At 37.1% G+C, this 22,765-nt stretch overlaps 1 protein-coding gene across 3 annotated transcripts in view; it reads left to right on the top strand.

Moving 5' to 3' along the window:
* Positions 1-22,765, top strand: part of COMMD10 (COMM domain containing 10) — a 113,941-nt gene that overhangs the window by 63,892 nt on the left and 27,284 nt on the right. The gene's annotated exons all lie outside the window — the stretch shown is intronic.

Raw genomic sequence — 22,765 nt, 5'->3', positions numbered from 1 at the left:
TTCAAAAGTCATCACTAAAATAAAATCTGCAAACTAACAATGAACATCATTTCTAGACAATAAATCAATTTTTTTAACCACCAAACCCTAGGAACAAATGGAGGGAAATACGAAAAATGAAATGAACGTTATCTGTTCTTAATGCAAAATCAGCAAGCTTCCCTTAACTGACGCTGATTTGTATACACCACAAGGCAAAAGCTTTCTCACTTAACTTTTTGGATACTTCTCTAAGGCTTACTGTCATTTGACAAAATATGCAGTTTAGAGAGAGAAGCTGTTACTTGTTGGGGACAATGCATCATGATCTGCTGAGATTTGGTGCCTTGTAGCTAGTGACTGAATTTAAGACACTTCTAAACAGGTTCACAAAAAGTTTCAGAAATATTTACATCCTGTTTTTATTACTCCAGACACGTTCAAAAAAAAGCACAAGACTCTTAGTTTTAAACTGTGATCATGTTTTATCTTACCTTATTTTTGAAAAGGCAGGATTAAAAAAAAGTCTAATTGGAAAATTTTTTTTTTGCCTACACAAAAAGAGTGTTAGGCACTAAACAGAGTCTCAGGTTTTGTAAATTTGGCTTGGTAGACAAGAGGTTTTAGTTTGCATTGTGATTTATGAGAGCTGGGATTTTAATGTGGGAGTTGCGGAGTGTGCATTTTAAATACAAGTCTAGAGTGGATTTGAAGCTGATAGTGATAAAGTATTGCCTGTTATTAAAACACTTCTTAATAGACAGTTCTTAGTAGATATGCACCTATAATTATAGTTGCCTTTCATTTTCTATTTCATGACTATTGCATCATTCATTTTTATGACTTTAATGGGACAATAAATAGCAAAAAGTTTATCACTGAAGTCAAATCTTCCTCTAAAACTCTCTCTGCACATTTTAAAGTAATTTAATCTTTGTTCTTGTTCTCTGCATTTTGAAATACTTGTTTTAACTGCACCATTTGTGAAATTGTTTTGAAAACCACTAAATTTAATGAAAAGTGAAAGTCTCTCCCTACAGAGTTGAAAACCCAAATAAATTATAGATACCGTTTTATATAAAACAGAATTAGGGATTCCTTTATAATCTGTGCATTGGTGTTTTCAGCAGCCCTGTCTTTATTTTGGATTTGAGACCAAAGTGCTTAGACTTAAATTGCATGACATTACTTATCATATTTTTGCTATTATATTGCACAGACAGAGATACATAAAATATAAGTTGGCTAACCAAATACAATACAAGTTTATACTGTTGGATAAAAAAACCCCAGGCTTTCTTAAATATCTAATGGAATTCCTAGTGATGCCTGACTGCAGTGGTCTGTTGATGTGACTGGACAGCTCTTACATGTTTAGAAGCACATTTTAGATATTTAAATCACTTACAACAGAATGTGTAAATTGGATGGTAATTTAGAATAAAAATTTTGTTATTTCAACAGCTAGATACGGGGACATAGAAAGATATGTCACAGGAGAGAGAGTAAAATATGGAGGGACATCTCTAGGTAGTGGAGTATTACAGGAGAGCATAAAATAGAAGCTGAGTGAATGAAGAGGCAGCTCAGCTGTATTGCAAAATGTATGGTGATTTGATAGAAATCCAGGTTATATTTTTGATCTCTAAGTTCTGATTGATGCAGTCCATTGTACTTGCAGTATCTTGATCCTGAGTAGATTTACAAAACATTATGTTTAGACTTCCTTCACTATTCACTTGTAACCATTTCTTGCAAAATCAAGATTTTTCTTTCCAGGAGCAGAGACTACTTTGCTTAGGACAAAATGTTGTACATCAGAAAGATACAACACTTGCTGTTCAAGAAATACTGAAAGTGCAAGACAGCTCTTCAACTTCCACTCAGTTACAACTAGAAAAGCTTTTAGGATCTTTAAGATCTTTTTTTTTTTTTTTTTTAAATGCTGTACTGTTTCTGTGGCCTGTGTATGATGTGCAGGAAACACAGTCATGAACAAATGCCTAGTTAACACTTTATTTTATGATCAGCTCATACATTGCACCTTCCTATACTTGCAAGATGGGCTGCATAAGCTTAGATGGTTATTACGGTATTGGAATGATCTTGATGTTAGAAAAAAGTTTGTGAAGACAACTATTTGTGGTGCTGCTCTTTCACTGCATTTTTTTGGAATGTAAAAGAAAAGCATTGCTTAATTGTTTTCTTTCACTATGTAGTTGCAACAGTATAGTTTGTTTTTCTTTCTTTTAGCTACTGGTCATTCATTTAATGAAATGCAGCCTGAAATTATGATACGTATGAAAATGGATACTGATTTGGGGAAATTTCTCATAATGACTCAATTCTTCATAAGGCATATTAATAAATAATTTCTAATTTATTAACTAAATCCGTAATTTATTCAGCAAACTTCTATTTGCTGTTCCCTTGTGGCAGATCCAGACCTTCAATCAGGCTGTGAGTGACCAAACTTGTTGAACACACAGATCAAGCCATTTTTGACAGTGTAAAGCCTTGAGAAGGGAGCTTGAACTCCCTTCCGTCTTCACCCACTCTCTGAATCTGTAAAGGCTTGTTGTGCTGCCTGCTTAGATGGAAAAGTGTAAAGGAGGACATGCAAAACAGGGTCCTGCACAGTGTTGCTGGATTTGCATTAATTGTGCGTTACTGCAGAAAGTTTACTGATAATTGTTTCTCTAAGTACAGGAGTAGCTGGCTGCACATGTTTTTGGGTGCAACTGGTCTGGCCTGAAGTGGTGCAAAGCAACAAGATAGAATCTTCGGCCTGCATGTAAAAATACCTATGGTAACTGCCCTGGTTGTTCTGGAAGCTGCCTGTGGTACCCTACATTTACACACTTCTCTCAGTGAAATGGAGAAAGTGGCACGTAGGAAGTAATTGCTGGCCTCACTACCTGTGTTTGTCTTTTTGAATTTACAGTGGAAGTGATGAGCTGAAGAGCAAAAGCAAAGTCATGGAAATTCATGCTTAAGCCTTCTTCAGGAAATAGTTCTTAATTGTTGTTTGCATATGCTGGTGGCAGAGATTCTTGAGTTTCTTCTATAGATTCTACTGGGGTGAATTTTCTTTCCAGCTCTATGGATATTAACACTAAATCTCTCTGACTGCAATTTTGTCTGTTTAGTACTTTTACCGTGAAAACAGCCATGGAGCACAGATCTCTCTTTTAACAGTCTTCTGAACCTATCAAATTGTGAAATAGGAATCTTTCCCTTGATTAATTCTTTTATTATAAACAGATTATTTTTTCAGTGTTTTAGTTCATGGTGTTGTCTGAATGTTACTTCACGCTGCTGCTTTTCCCTGAATTCATTTCAGTTTGTACACATTTGAAGTGAAGTAACTGAAATCAGACACAGCTGATTCTTTTTCTTCTACAAAGAAAAAACCCCAAACAAAAAACCTGTGTCTTGTATACAGCAGTTCTGTTAATGCTCTAGAGAGGGCAGCATCATCTCACTGTTGATTCAGTTTGTGGTCTGAAGTAGATTCAGGATCCTTTTCTACAGAAAGGGGTCACCTCTGAACATTTCAGCTTTAAATTTCTTTCAGTACTGGTGGCATGGTTCCTTTGTTGGCAATGGCTTTGTTTTTTGTTTCCTCCAAACCTGGAACCATTTTTCATCCTGTAGCAAAACAAAAGGAGGGGGAGCTACTTGCATTTGAAATGCTTGATATCAGAGTTCTGAGAGGTTGATTTTTTTTTTTTACCTTTTTCTTCCTGTTTCCGCTTTTCTCCGTCCCCCTCCCCCCTGCCTCCCAAAATCTGTGACACTGAAAAAGAGATTAAAGAACGGCATTAAAGACTGCTCTGCAGAGTCTGACTGCAGAGGTCACTCTTCTATAGAGAAAAAAAAATCTAAGACTTTTTTTTTCCCAAGGAGAAAATGAAAAAGTTTCAGGAAAGAAGGCCATAATGCAAATCTTTCCATTGGAAAGTTTCTGAAAAGAACAAAAGCTGGCTTAGGAAGATCAGAGAATTCATTCATTTTTATGGGAGCAAGGTTGGCTCTTTAGTCTTGGGGCCAGAGCTTATGGAGAAGAATACAGCTTTTTTTTTTTTTTTTTTTTTTTCCCCCTAGGAACATTTGCATCTATTCCTTGGGTTCTGTTTCAGATCCTGTTTCCCAAAGAAACATCTGAAAAAGGATGAATACATCTACATGTAAATCTACCATTCTTGTAAGAAATTGTCATTAAAAATAATAGCAGAGCCAACCCAACGGTTTCCAGAGCATCTAGTATTTTCTGCATCCTGTGCAGATCTTGTCTGGTGTGACTAAATGATGCTCTATGACAGGAGCCTTGGAAAAATAAAAGTGATGAAATTTGCGTGTTATATGGATACAGCATGAGACAGGCAAAAAGCAGCGAGGCTGGAAATTGCTAGTGTACGTATCTTGCCTGGATTGCACTTCAAATGTATTGTAAGTCTAAAGCAAAAGCAATGATACAGATTTGTTAGTCCCAGTTAAAGTCACATGCAATTGACTTCACTTGTGTGCAACATTGTATTAACTTTCCAAGATGTTTTTTCATGGAGAAGTGATATTCATGAAATGGTGGTTAGAAGGCACATGTCATTTTTAGCCACTCATGTTTGTACCAGTCAAATGTCTGAGATATGTCAGTGTAAATATTATTCTGCCTGAGTCCTCATCAGAAACTTCAGTTGAAAAAGATCACTTTAGCACCCTTTGGGTGGGTAAGGCACACTGTTAAGTATGGGTTAACTTAGTCTGGATAAAAACAAAATGTAATTGTGTTTGGAGTTTTCATTACAATTACAGTAAGATGCTACACTGCCTAATAGTTATCATGTTGCCTTGTCTGTGTCCATGAGCACATGATTGTGTGATGATATAAAATTGCTGATTTTTTTACATGGAAAAATATCTGAATACCATCCTTTTACTGAAAAATCAAATGGCCTTATTTTTGTTCCCCTCTTACAAACTCTTTGAATTTCCTATCCTTTAAAGCTCGTTATCTAGCTATAATCACTTTAGAGACTAATGTTGAGGTGAGGATAGAGAAACAATGACATTGTTATATGAGTAAAATTGTGTTAAGAATAAAGATGATATTTATGGCAAAAATAAACTCAGTTACTGGAAATTCTTCCCCCACCCCTCAAGCCTTTGTTGATATGCGAAACAGATTTTAAGTAAGTAAATGAATTAAAATATAAAGCAAGCAAACAAACTGACATATGCCTCTGACCCATTTTTAGTTTCAGATGAGTTCTGAAATTTGGGATTGAATACACTTTCTTTACCAGAAAATATCTAGGTACAATGGTTTGTAATTTATAATTTGTGATTAGTAACAGCTGCTAGGTTCTGAATTTTCATAAGCCCTGAATGCCGTGAATGGTGCAATTCCGGTTTTTTTGAAGGTTAATAAGAGGTGTTTTGCTCTTTAATCTTCATGTTCTTTCATTAAGGGCTATGAAAACACTAGCCTGAAAGGCGATATGAAACATTTAAAACAATGGTGAACAGACTTATCCTCATGCTACTATTCTGCATTTCTAATTTGCAAAATGGAGTCTCGCTAGTCTGTTTCTCAGAGCAATATCTGTTTTAGAAATCAGATCTTTGTCTTTTTAATCCTTGACTCTCTTTTGTTACACATTGCTGTTGGACATCCCATCAGGATGGAGTTAAACACTTTCCTGCAAAGCTGAAGACGAATACTTAAGTATATTTAATGGTGAATATTTATGGACTGATCTTGTTCAACAGTGTAGGTGTTAATTCTGAAGCAGACTGGAATTTTCACTTTTGGAGTAATCAATGCTCCGGGTTTTTTTTCTGTTTTCCACGAGTCTTTGGGTTTTACATATTTGTCATCAAAATAACTGAAGAACAACATTGTCCTGAATTCCTCTCTTTCAGCTTGAGTCCATTGTCAGATCTTAACCTGTGATTCTGCTGTCACAAGACCTTTTATTGGTATTTCTGAAAACACAGAATTCTTGTAGCAAATCAGGAAAAGCACAGCCTGGTGCCTTGGGAGGGGCTGCTACACCTGGCGCTGCTGCCTGTTGCTGCAGGCACAGGGGTTATCATGACCTTGCTGTATACTGTGCCAAGGCCAGCTGGCTGAATGCTGCTGCTGGACGTGGAGTTGGCTTCTCCTGGCAAGCAGGAATGCTTGCTCTCATCTACGGAGGTTGCTGTCACAGTCCTTTGCACTGCTTCCAGTAGCAGCACACAGGTTAAATACCAGTAATAAACCCCCACAAAACACAGAAGCTGCACACATTTCTGTTATTGATTAGTAAGTGCGTTGCAAAGATTTTTTACCTCTTTCAGAAGTTGAAATAAACGCCTTTTTAGAATTGCTGAATATTACAATTCAGAACATGTATGATAGTCCCGATAATGGAATGATTCATGTGACAACTCAAACCTTTGGTTTATGGAAATTATTTGCATTACCAGCTACTGTGGGCACAGTGTGAGAGAAAGAGTGATACCATTGTTACAGAGCAGGGAAATATACACAGGAATTGGAGAGACAGGAATACCTAAGAGGGTCCACAAGATTATTATCCAAATCTTGGTCTTGAAAGTTTGCATTTCTTCACAGAAACTGACAGCAAAGAGATTTCATATGAGTTTCTATTATGACAGCTGCTACGCTTGTGGTTTCATTTTGTGAAGCCTTGCCATTTTGAACAATACTTTATTTTTTAGTTCTCAAAGTTTTGCTCAGCAGTGGCTATTTAAGGAGTTGTTCAACTTTTTGTATGAACTGTGCAATTCCCAGAGGAGAAGTGTTGGCTGGTATATCAACACCCATATATATTACTCCTGCTGATTCATTACATCTAAAATAGTTCAGATGTTGGAATAACACTTCTCATTGCTAATGGATAGATGTTCTGAAACTCAGTCTGAAAGAGAATCTTCTGGAGACTTCGGCATATATTTTAGGGGTTTCTTAGTAGACCTCTCTAACCTTTTCCCATTTTCTATGTTTAAAAAATTAACAACTCACTTTTTAAAATTCATTACCAAAGTCAAGTTTTTCCCCCCTGCCCCCGGTTATTCAAGACCTGATATTTTTGTTACTGTTATTCTGGTTTGGAATCAGATTCAAGATTTACTAAATCATGTAGTGAAATAAATTTTTTTCATCTTTGGGGCTACTAGCATGGCCTTTAATTATTTTCTGTGCTAATTAAGGCCATGGTACTTTGGTGTATTTACTGCTGCAACTGGTACAGCTACGTGTTTGAAAGTTTATGCTGATTATGTGAATCTACTTTGGCATATAAATACTTTGACACGTAAATACCTAGGCACAAATACAGGCTGGGCAGAGGATGGGTTGAGAGCAGCCCAGAGATGAAGGATTTGTGAGTGCTGGTGGAGGAGAAGCTGGATACAGTCCAGAAAACCAGCTGCGTCCTGGGCTGCATCAAAACCGGTGTGGTCAGCAGGGCGAGGGAGGGGATTCTGTCCCTCTGCTCTGCTCTGGTAAGACCCTACTTGCAGTGCTGCATCCAGCTCTGGGGTCTCCAGCGCAGGAGGGACATGGACCTGTTGGAGCTAGTCCAGAGGAAGGTCACAAAAATTGTCATGGGACTGGAGCACCTCTCCTATGAAGAAAGGCTAAGAGAGCTGGAGTTGTTCAGCCTGGAAAAGAGAAGGCTCCAGGGAGACCTTATTGCAGCCTTCCAGTACCCAAACAGGGTGTATAAGAAAGCCTGAGGACTTTTGACAAAGGCATGTAGTGACAGGACAAGTGGGGATGGTTTTAAACAGAATGAGTTTAGATTTATGTAAGATATTATCGAGAAATTCTTTACTGTGACGGTGATGAGGCACTGGCACAGGTGGATGCCCCGTCGTGGAGGTGTTCAGGGTCAGGCTGTGTGGTGCTTTAAGCAGCCTGGGCTAGTGGGAGGTTCCTTCCCATGGCAGTGGAGTTGGATATAGGATAATCTTTAGGGCTCCTTTCAAGCCATACCATTTTAGGATTCCATATTGAAAACAAAGTATCATCTAAGTGGAAAAATTAATAGATGTAGAATGAAACTGAAAGACATCTTGAGCTGTGTGATGGTTATATGCATCTTTTCTGTACTTGGGTGGTTTACCTGTGGTATTGCAACTAAGTTTTTGACCAGTATCTCTGAGAACAATGAACTTTTTTATTTGGTCTCTTCATAGTCTACCCTCCTTATTTTTGCATGTGTGTAAGAGTTATCCTTCATCCTAAGACTTTTCTGTAATGCCTCCTCTGACATTTAAAGAGCAATTTTATTCACTAATTGTCGTTGTATTGCAATCCTTATGCAAGCCAGGCTACTTTTGTTGCTAATGTAAATAAGCTTTCCATTCCCAGAAATTCCTAGCATCCTTTTCCTGTTCTCCTGCCAACTTGAACCGTATTTTTTACAAATGGATCACCGGATTTGCCTGTCTCAGTTCTGGTGAGGTCTTACTGGTACCCTGTGCTGTGGTTTGCAGAGTGTTCCAGCAATTTAATGGCTGGGTTCCTGCTCTTGTCCTGTACTTTAAAAGGGAGTAAACCTTGTGTCATCTGTGTAGTCAGTGTTTGTGTTCTCATCCCCTAGCAGTGTGAACCTCTTATTTGTGTACTTATAACTTTGGAAAAAAGAGCAAAGATATCAAAGATAATTTCTTCCCTGCTAATCTTGAGAGCAGGATGTAGAGCGTTCCGTAAATCCTTGACTAGATGAAAAGCTGCAGAATGAGTTTACATACCATCTGACAAAGAGAGTCCATGCAAGAAAGAGAAGTCATAAATGCCTCAGTCTTACCTGGACCACACAAATGTGTGCACACAGGTGCATAGCCTATTAAGAAACATACTTAATTGTTATCAGTTCATTAGGTTTTCAAGTTTTGTTTTGTTGTCTTTTCTTTACTTCTCCAGTAAAATTACATAGTCACTCAGCAGTATGAAAAATCTGTTTCCTTTGATTGCCACACAAGTTCTCAGATATTTCGGTTGTTTCCCTGGTATGTTTTAAAAAAATGTCAAGGCCTTGCCTTTCAACTCCTGACCTATTCAGTAAGATTTCACTGTTGTTACCTTACATGTTACTGTGTGGGAGCTCTAATCCAACAGACCATTTACATGTGGTAGAAATGGCACCTGTGATACTTCTGTTTCCTTTCATGAGACTACTCAGGTACTTAAAAATGGTCGGATTTGTATATTCTGTTGAGTTGGAGCAACCAGGGTCAGAAGATAAAAATTATTGCATCTGCCTCAAAATTGCGTGGGGGATTTATGTTCCTATTTTCTGAAACAAAGTTTGTCCATTGATCACTTCAGTGGAGTTATGAGAAAAAATTATGTATGCTTTCTGGGTTGTTTAGTTTTGTTTTGCTTGTGGTTTTGTTTTGGTTTGTTGGTTGGTTCTTTTCTTTGTACTCTTGTTGGTACATCTTGTTGGATGGTAAGATTACTTCCATGCCTGAAAGCAAGGGAGTCTTGGATGCTAAATGCATATTCTTTATGCAGAGCACTCCATGGTCACCTGAATTATTAGTTTAAACAAATGACAATATTAAATAGATACGTGCTTTGATAAAAGTGGTTTGTTAGCTCGTAGAAGTGATGGAGTGTTGAAATCTGTAGTTAGTACACAATAGTATTGCATCAACAGAAACTGCATCTGTTGAGTTCTCACACATTTTGTCACCTTTTAAAATGATCTTCTGAAACTGTGGATTTACTATATTTTCAGAAAAAAAAAGTCTTTGGGTAACATCTCTCTTGACAAAATTCTAGTTGTGTGTGAGCCTGTATTGACTCATCAGAGATATACAGAGACTCAGTTCTTCTCTGTGAAATTACTGAATGAATGAACAGTAATAGGTGACTCTTTTGTTGTTTAGGGTTTTTTCATCTTTAGCAAATGGATCAATTTGTGAATCCACTTGAAATATACTGAAAAAGCAGTCTAAATAAAGAAGTCAAGGTATTTAACTGAAATGTGATTAAAACTGTTCACTTCAAGTATGGACGAAAGAAGTTATTTTTGGTGTTAGGAAAACAGGCTGTGAGTGAGGCTGGCAATTTTACAGAAGTGACATTTGTGAACAATAGTGTTAAAAAAACTCCTTACAAGACAAACATAAAGACATGTTAGCACATATGTATTTCATGGATGTCATAATGTTTAGGGAATGCTTAAGCATAAGTGTACAATCAGTGTTTCAGATTTGCCCTACCATCTTACTGAAAGTGGATGAAAAATATAGCCTATCTATTTTAGTTTTAAAAATATATCCGATGTCCTCTGAATGGTTTCCATTTTTTATTCTTAGCATTTCTTTGTATTCTTTATTCTTGGCATTTTGTATATTGACATGATATTATGCATATTAAGACCTGGATTGCTAAGAAACACAAATTTACCTTTATGAAGCTCTTACGTTCAGAAATGAAGTCTTTCTTTAATATCCATACAACTCAAGATCACTTTTTCACCTAATTTCTAGCACTTAAATTAGCTTTCACTGTGCTCTTCAACATGTTGCAGGTCCCATGATTCTCATGAGATACTTTATTTAAATCTGAACTGAGGCTGGGGTGCAAAACTATAATTTAACTTATGGGGTGATCTTAAAGAAGCTGAAGCAGATTGAGTAGATAAAGTACTACTGCTCCTTGTTCTTGAAATGGATGCCTCTTTAGTTTTGAAGATAAAAGATACAATGGGGTGCAAATCCAAGGAAACTTACCTGTGTAGAATGAATGATTGGTGTCTGTTATCATTTAACTTTTCCTTGGACACTGACCACTTTTCTAAGAATGTTTTGTGAGAAGGGCTGTAAGTAATGTGATAAAATGAAAATGGAGAGCTAAAAAATCCTACTAAAAGTGTCCCTTGCTGAAGTGTGAAAAAATTTTTGTTTCTGAATTCCTTTGGAATCCCCACTGTAGTTCCCCCAAGTAGCTGGAGAGGTGCATGGCTGATCGCAGCAGCCTTTGGCTGCAATCCGGCAGCTGAGGAAAGCATCCAAGTTCATGGCATAAAGCAGTAGGAGCAGTATTTAATAAATACAATGCTGTTCTGCCTCAGCAAGCCTGCGTGACCCCTTCTGTGTGATTCTTTACCCTTTCTTAGTCGTCCAGCAGCTCTCAAGCCTCCACTGAGTAAACTCAGGCTCTGGGGTTTTCATCTTCCTCCAAGCCACGTGGTGCATTATGGTGCTATAACGATGAATCAAAACTTCTTGGTGGAAGCTTTTTAATAAAGGTAAATTTTAGACTATGACTGACATGCTGAAATGTAGTGACCAAATCTCCTGAGAATCAGAGAAGACTGAGTGATACAGGAATGTAGCCAGGACAGTAGGGATGGCCCTAAAAAGACTACTTCACTTAGGGACTTGATATTGTGAAGTAAAAGAGAAGTACTCTGGGAGCAGAAAAATTTCCCCAAATTGGATGAAAGAATAAGGGAGTGAGAAAAATAATGAACATTTCCTTAATGAATTGCATTTTGATGGAAAATCTTGCATTTTTATTATGTGTCTCGTGACTTACAAAAGGAGAGTAATCTTCGCAGGAGATGAGGTTCGGTAGATGCTGTTACATGTAATCTTTTTCTAGAGCTCTGCCCCTTACGCTGACCAAGTGGAATAGTGCTTCCCCTAGTGCCATTATATAATGGTAATTATATAAGTTTTCTGGAAACTCCATAAAAGAAGTTATTGTTTGGATGAAAGTGCTATATTTTACAGGAATTATTCCTTCTTAACTATTCTCATTTAAAAGTTCAAGGATGCAGTATCCTGCTGAGCCACTGGTGTTTCTATTTTCAGTACTTCGTGTGCTTCTTGAGTCATATTGATTTCCAAATACTTTTATAGTGTACAAAACAGGAAGAATATAATAGCCTCATACAGTAGCTGAGATGTTGGTGGGTTTTTTCCCTAATTAAAGTATTTATTAAAATTGCAACAGGAATTGCTCAATGTAATAAGAAGCTGCATTTTCTCTGTTTGCAACCCAAGCTACTGCTTGAACTGATTCCAGCTGTTCCTTGTTATTGTTCAAGTGCAAGCATTATCTGCTGTGGAATAAAAGTAAGGGAGACACTTTCTTTTAATGTCTTCTCTAAATGTAGGAACACGCAATTTGGGTAGGTCAGAAGTGGTGAATAACAATACCAAATTACTGAAGAAAGAGTAATTTTCCTTGGGTCTGTGTTATCATTGTTAGATCTATTTATCTGAATGTCATTATAATAATTAATATTATGGAACACCAGCTTGCTATAATTATGGTACTTTTTGTTTCAGTTAGCCTGAATATTCTAAAATACAGAACTTGGATAGAATTTTGGTTGTGAAATAGTGTTGGCAGTTCATGTTTACATGTGGGTTTTGGTGGGGTTTTTTTTAGTTAGAATGCCTGCAATATTTTTACTTGTAAGTTGGTAAATGTAGAAACTGTGTTTTCTGCTTCTAATGTATATGGGTATCAAACACTTCCCCTTTTTTTGGGCAAAAAAAATCCCTAGAGCACCTGTTTGGTTCCTCTCTGGAGTTTTTAAGTTCTGAGCTTTGATGGTTCCGCGTAGCTGGTCACGTCCTAAGAGTGATCAACAGTCTGCCAGATTTCCTGCATAGATGTTAACAAGTGTGGTGGAAATCATCCGGTTGGATTTATTTTTGTGCTCTTAAGAGACTTGATTCATTTTTTCCCCTCATACACACCTCTGATTTCTCTTAAGGGTGGGGACAAATATCAGAGGCTGAAGCCATCACCATCAGTGTGTACCTTCTTCCTGGAACACTGAAAGCTTGCATTTTGCTTGTTGTATGATCCCCATACTGGGAGGGAGAGGTGGGCTCACACCTGATGCTCAATGTTTTGACTAACAGCATTTTATAAATGTGCATTCAGCCTCTGATTTTCACGTACAACTCATACACTGAATCATGTGTGGTTAGACAGATCTGTTGCATGCGAAGAAGAGCATCTGAAGTCTGTTGGCTGTTAGAAGCTTAGGTCCCACAGAACATATCCTTTATTATTACTGGTGAAATTCTTGGTTTAAAGAAGGAAGATATCAGTGATAATGTTATATTTGTCAATCAAAGGCTTTCTGAATCTGAGGAGTGCTTGGTAGTTTGGACCTTCTCCAAAGCTGGATAAGGTGACTGAGTTATTTCTGTAGTTGCTTGTGAACTGTAACAATAGTAGCTTATACACAGGCAAATCACAGGGTAACTTCAGGTGTGGTTAAGTGTTAAGCATTTTGTCCCAAACTGCATAATGAACTTGTAAGAGCAGAATATGAAGTCAGAATTTCGTAAGGCATAAGCCCTGCCTTTATCCATCTTCCTCTTGTACTGCTGATCCCTGCTCTTTCATAACCCTTTAATTACAGCTTTTTTGCAAGCTGATCCTTTGCTATTCTTGCATCCTCTGATTTTCAGTTCTCCATACCTTTACTAAGATCTGTCTTTCTGGGAGAATACCTCAAGAGTGTGAACCAGGCTGTGCTGAACAGCAGAGAAATGGGAGGATGATGTAAGGGCAATGAAAAGGGTAATTAGAGCATTCTGTATTCAAAAGTATCTCCTCAAAGAATTCACATAAATGGAAAGAAGGATTAGGCCTCTGAATTAAGGGTTTGCCAGGAAATCTGTTGCTTTGAAGACAAAGGAAATAAATGAATAAAAGCTTCACTAACATGGAGTTAAGATTATTCATTGAAACTCGGTAGTTTTTGAGGATGTAGAGAATAGCTAATACAAAGACTCTAGAAACCAGAAAGTGCATGATTTAATGTGTTCGGCTTCCACTATAGGATTTTAATTCTGCATTTCTGGAATGATGCCTTGCTCTATGTTCACATGCTCTACACAGCCTCTGCAGGTGCTCTAACAGCTCTGGGCACAGAACACCTAGGCTGTTTGCCTGGCAAAATTTGGATTTTTAAATAGGTATGGTAAATAGGGGCTTTTCCCAGCACTGAGGTTACTCTTCACAAATTTCACCTGACTTGCCTGGGGTTTCATTCTGAGATGCTCCTTTCATTTACCCATTGCTATACTTTCAGGATTCATTGTCATATATGCCAGTAGGCTATTAGTAATTCCATGACACGGAGGCATTTTTGTTCATCTCTAGGGAACTTTTCCCACACAATCAATTCAGTTCAGCCCTGAAAGGAGGCATTCTTGATTCCTTGGGATAAATATATACTCTTTTCAAATCACAAGATGCAGCTCTTCCAAGCTGCTCTCACTAACAACTCCACTGGTTGCCACACTGAGTGTTAACATAGTGAATGCAGCTGGAGTGTTTGCAAATATGTGCTGGAATGTAAATGTGTGAATACAGCATAAACAATAACACATTGTTCTAGTTCATTCTCTTATCTATTCATGTATCTTGTAGCAATTTTCAAGCCCCTAGTCTGGCCTCTTGGCTGTCCTTTCTGTATGGGTTTCTCAGACAGTAGCTTTCTTCAGGAGTTCATCTTTGAGCTCCAAAGAAATCAAAAGATGGACAACCTCTACTAATTGCAGAGGTTTTCCTATCCATGAACACTTGTCATTGAACCATTCCCAGAGATTGTTGGCAGCTCCCTGACTTCATAACCAAGATCCCATTGCTGAAGTGATAAATACATTATTTTTCATTGCCTGAGGCAGACTCTAAAGTCATTTGAGACACCAGTGGCACACTTGAACTGCACTAACTAAGCTTTGTGAAAATTCAAAACATACAGAGTTAAAGAGTGGTTTTTTTTGTCATATTTCTTTCCATCTTAACTTTTCATAGGAAAATCTAAAAGAGAACACTAGGGTTCTTAGAATATACCATTTAGGTCCAGGTATAAGATTGGTGAAGTTTTCCTGTGTGCATGGCTCAGCAAGTCCATACAGGCTGTAATTCAGATGAAGAGGAGTTAGCACAGGAGTTGCCTTAAGGGGAGATCTTAAGAGGAGCTGAAGAAGAATACCTTTGTTGAACTTGAGGTTTGAGTACTCACTAATGCCAAAACGTAGCAAGGGTTTGCATATTAACTTGAGGACTGTGTTTTTTCAGAGTCTTGGTTATGCCCTTCCTCTGTTAATTTTCTGTATGTGATTGAGCTGTGTTTTGGGAGAGCCATAGTCTCTAAAGCCTTAACGCTTTGTATTAATTTATCCGTGGTACTTTGCTGGCTTATTATGAGAACAATGCTTGCCAATGCTCTCTATTAACTTTCATAGTTATCCTTGCAAACAGTAATTGATCTTTTTGTGAATTTAAATATCCTTCTTCAAATGCATGCTGGGAAATTTTTTTTCTGTGGCTGAGTGATAATCTTTATTATATTTACAACTTTTAACAAAGCTTTGATTTCTCAGCTAATTAAATTGTGTGGGGGTTTCTTTCTTTTTTCTTTTAATAGAAATACTTTCATCTTCAGTGCTTTTTTACCTCTTGAGATATTTTTAAAATTAAAATGATAATATGAAAAAGCCACAAGACATACATTATCCAGTCTTGGTTTAGACATTTGTAATGCATTCTTGAGCCTCAGGTGAGAATATATCAAGAAAAGTTTAATTCACTTAACCAGAACGATGAAGGAAGTTTGTTCTTTTTGACACAATTCTATTCACATTTTAATAGAATTAACTCATGATCTGTGTACCCATGAATTAAGATGGTATTAATTTTCACTTCTTCAATTTGCTGCATTTCAAATACAACTTTTTAAAAGTAGCTGTTGAGGGGTGATACATCCTGCTCCTATTCTTTTATCCTGCCTATACACTGCACTATAGATTGCATTAGTAGAACTTACCTTACTTGAAATAGTCTGAATATCTATAGTAGCACATATGTGTTTCAGAACACATATTTTTTTATATATACATATATGTATGTACTTAGTTTCTTTTAAATCATTGCAATGATCACTACTGTCAAACCAGGTTAAGTCAGTAAAAGTTTTTTCAAACTTGTTCTGGGAAGAAAAAGTAATTAATGATATATTTTTTTCTGGATCAGGAAAGTATTTCTTTGTGCAAATGTAACTTCTGTCTCACTTAACGTCAATATTCTTATATCAGTTTTACATGGATTCAGTAATCTAAATGCTTTCTTCAGCAGGACAAATGAAAGTCTTTTAATTAATAGTCTTTAGGGCCTTTTCAGTATTCTGTCCTCAGAGCTGTAAAGTGGAGCATTTTTATGGTTTTTTTTTAATTAGGAAAATTAATTTTGTCTTAATCTTAAAACATATTTCACCCATGACATACTGAGCAATGCCATTTTGTTCTGCTGATAAGCGTAATATTGTAGAACTTTCTTATGTGGAGTCATTTGGCTTTGTTAAACTAAATACTTTGATCATGTCAGTATGTACTTTGTTCACCTTGATGTTCAGTATTTTGAGGAGAGCCCATCCATGGGCTTCACAAAGTAGAGACAGTTTTTTCAGACTTTTCCATGCTCAGTAGGGCATGAAGATTTTGGTTTAAGCATTTGAAATGCTTTAATGTTAAGGGTTAAATGTTGGGGTTTTTTATGAATTGTTACATGATCTGGATAAACAGTAAAAAGATGATGGTATTCCCTTTTTGGAAGCTACATTTGAGAAATTTAGTGGAGAGATGGGAGCTTACAAATTTGAGTGAAGTCTGCTTGTGTTTGGAATGGGGGGGATAAGATTTTTTTGGTGAGCTGCATTACTGAGGGATAGCAAAACGTTGCATTATATTAAAGGCAGGGTGCAAGAAACTGGAGTTTTTTGTATTTGGGTGAAAGCATATTTATGATGGCTAAACTACAGATAGAAAAGAAGGGACTCAATATTGAAATGCTTGAAATAAGTTGCTCTCTGCCATCATGTTCCAGGTAAGCATGCTTGCTAAGGATAATAAGCCCTGTGGTATAAATAAAAGTATGTTGTAATTAGAGATTTAGTAGGGGCCTTGGGCTCTACAGTTCATTGCAATAAATATGCTTTTCCTGATCACAGGACAGTGATAAGGTGCAAAAGCTATTCACACTTGTCTTACAGAGTGAGTTCTTTTGTAACTAGCTAGAATGTATTGTTCTTCTGCAGCGTTGGATGGGTTTTGGATAACCTGATCTAGTTGGAGATGTCCCTGCTCATTTCCAGGGGGTTGGACTAGATGATGCTTAAAACTCCTTTCCAACCCAAACCATTTCATAATTCTATGATTTCTTCTCACCAGTAAGGCTAGAATTGAAAATACTTAAAAAATCAAATCAAACCAGTCTGAATACAGTGTATGAATTTTATTTTTTTTTAATTCTGGACAGTTAATACATAAAGACTGTGTTATGATACAGGCTGTGCATAGGCTGCTGAGAACAGGAGTCTGTATGACTTGTGGGATAAGACAGTGTACCTGATCTCAGGCTCTGGTCATGCTTTGCAGCATGTGTGAAGAGCCTGTTGTCTGAATGTGAACGTGTGTGATTCCTTAGTAGTTGTATTTTGTGTTTGTTTTGTTTTCTCAGAGAAAGAAGAAAGCCTTTTACCATTTTTACAGTCTTTATTCAGGAATATTTTGGAGGAAAATATAGTCTGTGATCAGCTGTCATCTAGGCAGTGTACTGGAATGTTCTCACTGATTTTATGGATTTAGAAGAAAAGGAACTGAAACTGAGGGAGACTTTGAATTTTGTCACTGCAAGAATATTCAGCTGTTTTTAGCCAGTGTACTCTTTTGAGCTGCTTTACTCAATTTGATAAATTATTCACAGATGACTGCAAATTCTAGCCAAATTGCTTATTTAAATGCATCATTACTGGATACCTCACCAGCTTCTCATCCATTTTCAGCACAGTGTATTTCTACTTAATTTTAAAGCTTATTTTGCTTAAGAAACCACCCTATTTTTCCTAGTTTACTGGTTGTCCTCAGAAACTTAAAATTTCACTATTGTTTTTAAGCTGTGTATGTGTTACTTGCATTGCAACAGATACAATGCGTGACTGTAAGGCTTTTTTTCCACGCTTCTTTGGTCCATTTTAAATGAAAGTATCTAAAGCAATCTGTTATTTAATGAACATTGTTTATTTGATTTTACCATTCAGATTTGGTTGGTAGATATTTCATACATGGTCAGGATTTCTGGATCCAACATGTCATAGTATATGTAACGTCTTTTGCTGTTCAAATGTTTTACCTGAAGTATAAGTAATAACAGCCTGAATTTTGTGTCCAATCCAAATTTTAAGGGGCAGACTGGTTCTCTTGGATGATACCACAAATATGATTAAAGCAGTAGCCTTAGAGAGTACAAAATCAAGTCCCAGTGAAGGGGCGAGGGAGCAAAAAGATTAATGTATTGCATGTTCTTTTATATTGTTTTTAAGTAGTTCAAAACCCCACCAGTAACACAGATGAAGACCAGATACTTACTTTGCTTTGTCCTTTGCAACAAAAGCCCGTTGTCTTTATCAAGCAGGCTGAGGCTGTAGTAACTACAAAGCCTTCCCACACCTAACAGTAGGTGTGGGAAAGTCATGTACAGATAGGGATCTTGGTTTCTTACAGAGGAACTTACCAGATCCCAAGATGACCCAGATGACTTTGTAGGCTACCCTGCATGGCAGACTAGCAGGTGTTTGGCCAGCTGTCACTGAGAAGCACTGGTAGCCTTGAGGATCTGGCTGGCCACCAGACAGCCTGTTGGCCAGAGCTTCCAGCAGGCCCCGGAGGTGCTGCTTTCAGGCTCGGAGCTCAGAAACCCAGGATCTTCATTGCCCACAAGACAGGGGTGGCACTGGTTTGGAAATCCCAACCTGTGGCTGTCTCAATACTTTTTGCTCTGCAGCAGCCCTCTGGAGAGATTGGTAGAGAATGTGGGTACCTCACTGGCCTTGTGTCCTTGACAGTCTTCAGGCCCAGGGAAGCAGGCAGAGCAGCAGTCAGAAGAGCAGGCATGTTTCTAGGTAAACTTTTGTTAGAATTTAAGTTTTTTGCAGGGACATGTCATATTCAGCATTTTTGACCGGAAAGTTGCTATACTGAAACATTCTTAACTGTCTGTATTAAAAGCTTAAATTCTTTTGAGCCTGGAGGAGAAAAAAATTTAGGAGATTGGAAGTTGGTGATACCTTGGCATTTGTGTGTCTACAATGCTGTTTCTGAAGTCAGGTCAGAAACCCAAAATATCCAGAAGAAATAAGGATTTGGGTGTTTGTTCCAAGAAGGAGCTTGAAACAGTATAAAATGTTTTGCAGTTCATTTAGAAATGTTTTGAAAATTTGAGGGAAAAGAAAGATACTGGGCATAGGAAAGAGGTTGTAAGTAATTTCTAATTCTTACATTTTAATCCTGATTTGCCCTGTGACGGATCACTATCAACAGCAACAGCTTGCAAGGCAGTGTGCCACCCAAGTTTTCCCATGTTTAGTAGTTAAAATCTCAAAACATTTGCATGCTTAAGTTTCTATTCTTGAATATTTGTTCCACTTCTAAGCTCCTGGTTTAAGGTTTTTTAAAACTACAGAGCTTCACAGCAAACACTTGATCTCAATTAATTATTTTTATTTTAATTACTGGCATGCAAGTGAAGGGGAGAATAGTTTGTCCTGTTTCCAAATACACTGTAAAGCTTGATGAGACTTACCGGCAATCAGAGCATGATTGATGTGCATGTTCCTGACTGAATTTTTACAAAGATTACCTGGAGCACAATTTCTATCTTTGTGTAATAATAATTAAACAATATATCCCAAAGCACATCAAGAGTGAACAAATAAAAAGCCAGGTGAATAGCTACTCTCGTTAGATTGTCTTCCTTTCTTTCTCTTCCCTTGTCTGCCTAGATTTGGTATTTCTATTTGGAAATGCTATATCCCGAAGTGGATGTTTTGAAAAATTACTCTTGTTAGTGTGATAGAGCAGATTTATTATTTAGAGAAGGAAAGATAGCTGAGAGGAGTCAAGAAAAGCAGGTGGCCAGAGGCCCTCTTTTCTGTTCTGCTTCATTCTTGTATGTCTCTATTCAAATTCAGTACTGTAGTACTAAGACTGTAATACTACATCATCCATTATCCTGGGAGTTATGGTAGTTATGCAAACATCCGCATCTAGCAGTACAGTAAATTTTGATTTAGAATGAAGGACAATATTGAAATGTCAGTTATATAAAAGTAAAAATAGTAACAAAATCTTGTAAATCTTTCACCACCAACTCCTTGTGATCATTTGAAGACATGTTCAAATTTTTTTAACTCGATATTGTTCTCACATGCTGGAACTGCTCCTTTCCTCTGTATCAAATCTACAATGTATACTTTACACATGTTGCCTCTTTTGAATCTCCTGTTCTCAACAGAGTGATCCTTGAAAGTAGCATGTAAAGATAGGCATTTTGTTTAGTGGCTGTATATTGTGGTAGCTTTTGACTTGTGCTGAGAAACACTGCTCTTTTCCAAATATATTTGAAAGCACAATGTCCCTTTTCTTTTTTTTCCATTCAGACATGGTCCTAAACTGTGGCTTCCATGAACCACGTAGCTTGAATTTGCATAGTCTTTTATTTAATTTTTTTTAGTGCTCATGGTCTCTGATATATGAATTTACTATTTACTCCATATTTGTTCATACAGACATGCACCTGATGAGGAATTTGCTGGCTTTGTCATTGTTTTATTTATACCTCCTCTTTCTTGTAAATAAAAAAACCTGCAAAACTGCTAAAGATACTACTACACATTACTTCTTTACAAATTTGCTTTTAGAAATCAGAGTGTGCCTCACACAGGTCCTCAGTCTTCAAAGCAATTTTTGAGGAATGGGAAACCTTTCTTACTATTTGGGGGAACTTTCATTAAAAACCTTAAACTTATTTTCACTCAAGTGCAGATTGTTTAGTTATATACAATTACTGAAGTGTGACAGGATCCTTCTACAAAATCTCCTGAATTCAGCTTTGCAGTTTAAATGTTCTTTTTATATCCATTAGCTGAATGAAAGCACAAGAAGAAAATTAAAATTAGTTTCTCTTGTGTATCTGAAAAAAGCATCAGAAGACAGCGTTTAAAGAAAAATTTGAATAAAGAAAGCTTCAGGGTTTTTTGGTGCAGAAGCAATAGGCTGTAGGAGATGAGATTATATGGAAACAGATAGGAAGATTGGAGATTTTCAATTTGGACAAGAGCTGACTGAGAATGTTTTCTTTCTGTTGTGTGGAAATCAGTGCTATGATGGTAGCAAAATTAAATATTCTGCATGTGTTCATTTAGCTACAGACTGGCCCTTTTGGGACTCGTCTCAAATGGAGGAATAAAACAAACTGCTTTGGAGAGTTTTGAAGACTTTCTTTCCTCTGCACCCAAGAGAATTAGAGGGGAAAAAAAAGTAAAACATGGGTCAATGAACTCCTTTTTCAATTATTTTACAAAACAATACAGATTGCAGGGAATGAATCATCTAATGATATTTCACTTCTTAAAATTTTAATGAAAAAGATTATTCTCTGAAGTAACCTGCTGTGCCTGTTTCACAGTGACAATACACAATATTCCCTGAAGCTATTTCTGACATCACTGAGTCTAACGTTGTTTAGGATGTTTGCTGGAAAATTAGGTGTGGGAGAGATGCTGCTTAGAGTACACATCATCTCGGGCATGGTACACAAAACTGAGAGTCTGGGCAGAGGGGATTTTTATCTTACAAGCTGTCACATATACTGAAGCAAAATAAACAAATAGACTGACAATCTGATACACTATTCTGTCACTTCACTCACTTCACAGTAGTTAGAAAGCCTACTTCTGGGATTTTGTAGATGTGATAAAGTTAAGGTACATGTTGGTATTGATGATGTGTTGGATGTAGAACTGAAAGCTTTATGTCATCTTGGGTCATATTGGCAACAGCATTGCAATCAGTGGGGAGAGAGTAAGGTATGTTGGTGGCTGCTTGCTTGTTTTGAGCATCATGATTTTAAGTTGCAGTGGAGGCTTGTGGCACTAGCTGACGGTAGGTGTCAATATCCAGTGGATTTTTGATTTATTTTTGATCTGGCTTAATATTTAGCATGCTTTGAGAAACTAATATGTTTAGTGATATAGCACTCAGAGATGTCTTCTTGATTTAGGGTGCATCACTCTTTAGGTGAGAATTTAAGAATCTGGAGCTAAACATCTGCTATTATTTCCTTGCTTTCATTACATTGCCCTGTCATATAGCACCTTTGTAAGTTCTCTGATCTTCATTATAAAATTAATTCAGATTTTTTTCCCCGTTACTTTGATGGCAAGACTCTTCCAGGCTTCTCTGTCACAGTGTTCAGGAATCTTCATTTCGATTCGAGGTGAATATTTGGCTAATTTATGTCCATTTGTTTTCTTTCCAATGTTCTTTTACCCTCTCTGTCTCTCTCAGTCGCATTTAAGCTCCTGTTGTATTTATGCTCTGTAATAAACTTAAGGAATCCTGCACTTTGAAGAAATTTGGGGGTGCTGAGGTAAACCATCTCCAAGCATCTCAATAATTAATTACTTCTAATTTTCTCCCTGCCTTTGTACTGACCACTCTTCTCTGCATTTTGCGGTGTAGCATTATACCAGTGATGTGGTGTTAAATACAAAGTTCTCAGTACTCCTTAGGATCTGTATTCCCTTTCTCTTTCTGAACGCCGTGTACACTTTGTGCTTGATGATGTAGAATACTATATATAATATTTCTCTGCATATATGGACACTGGATTTGTTGAACTTTCTAAATATTCAAACTGGCTATTGCAATATAATTTTGA

This window comes from Corvus moneduloides, chromosome Z (genome assembly GCF_009650955.1).
Source record: "Corvus moneduloides isolate bCorMon1 chromosome Z, bCorMon1.pri, whole genome shotgun sequence".
In the NCBI taxonomy this organism is placed as follows: Eukaryota; Metazoa; Chordata; class Aves; order Passeriformes; family Corvidae; genus Corvus; species Corvus moneduloides.
This window is presented reverse-complemented; position numbering and strand designations above follow the sequence as displayed.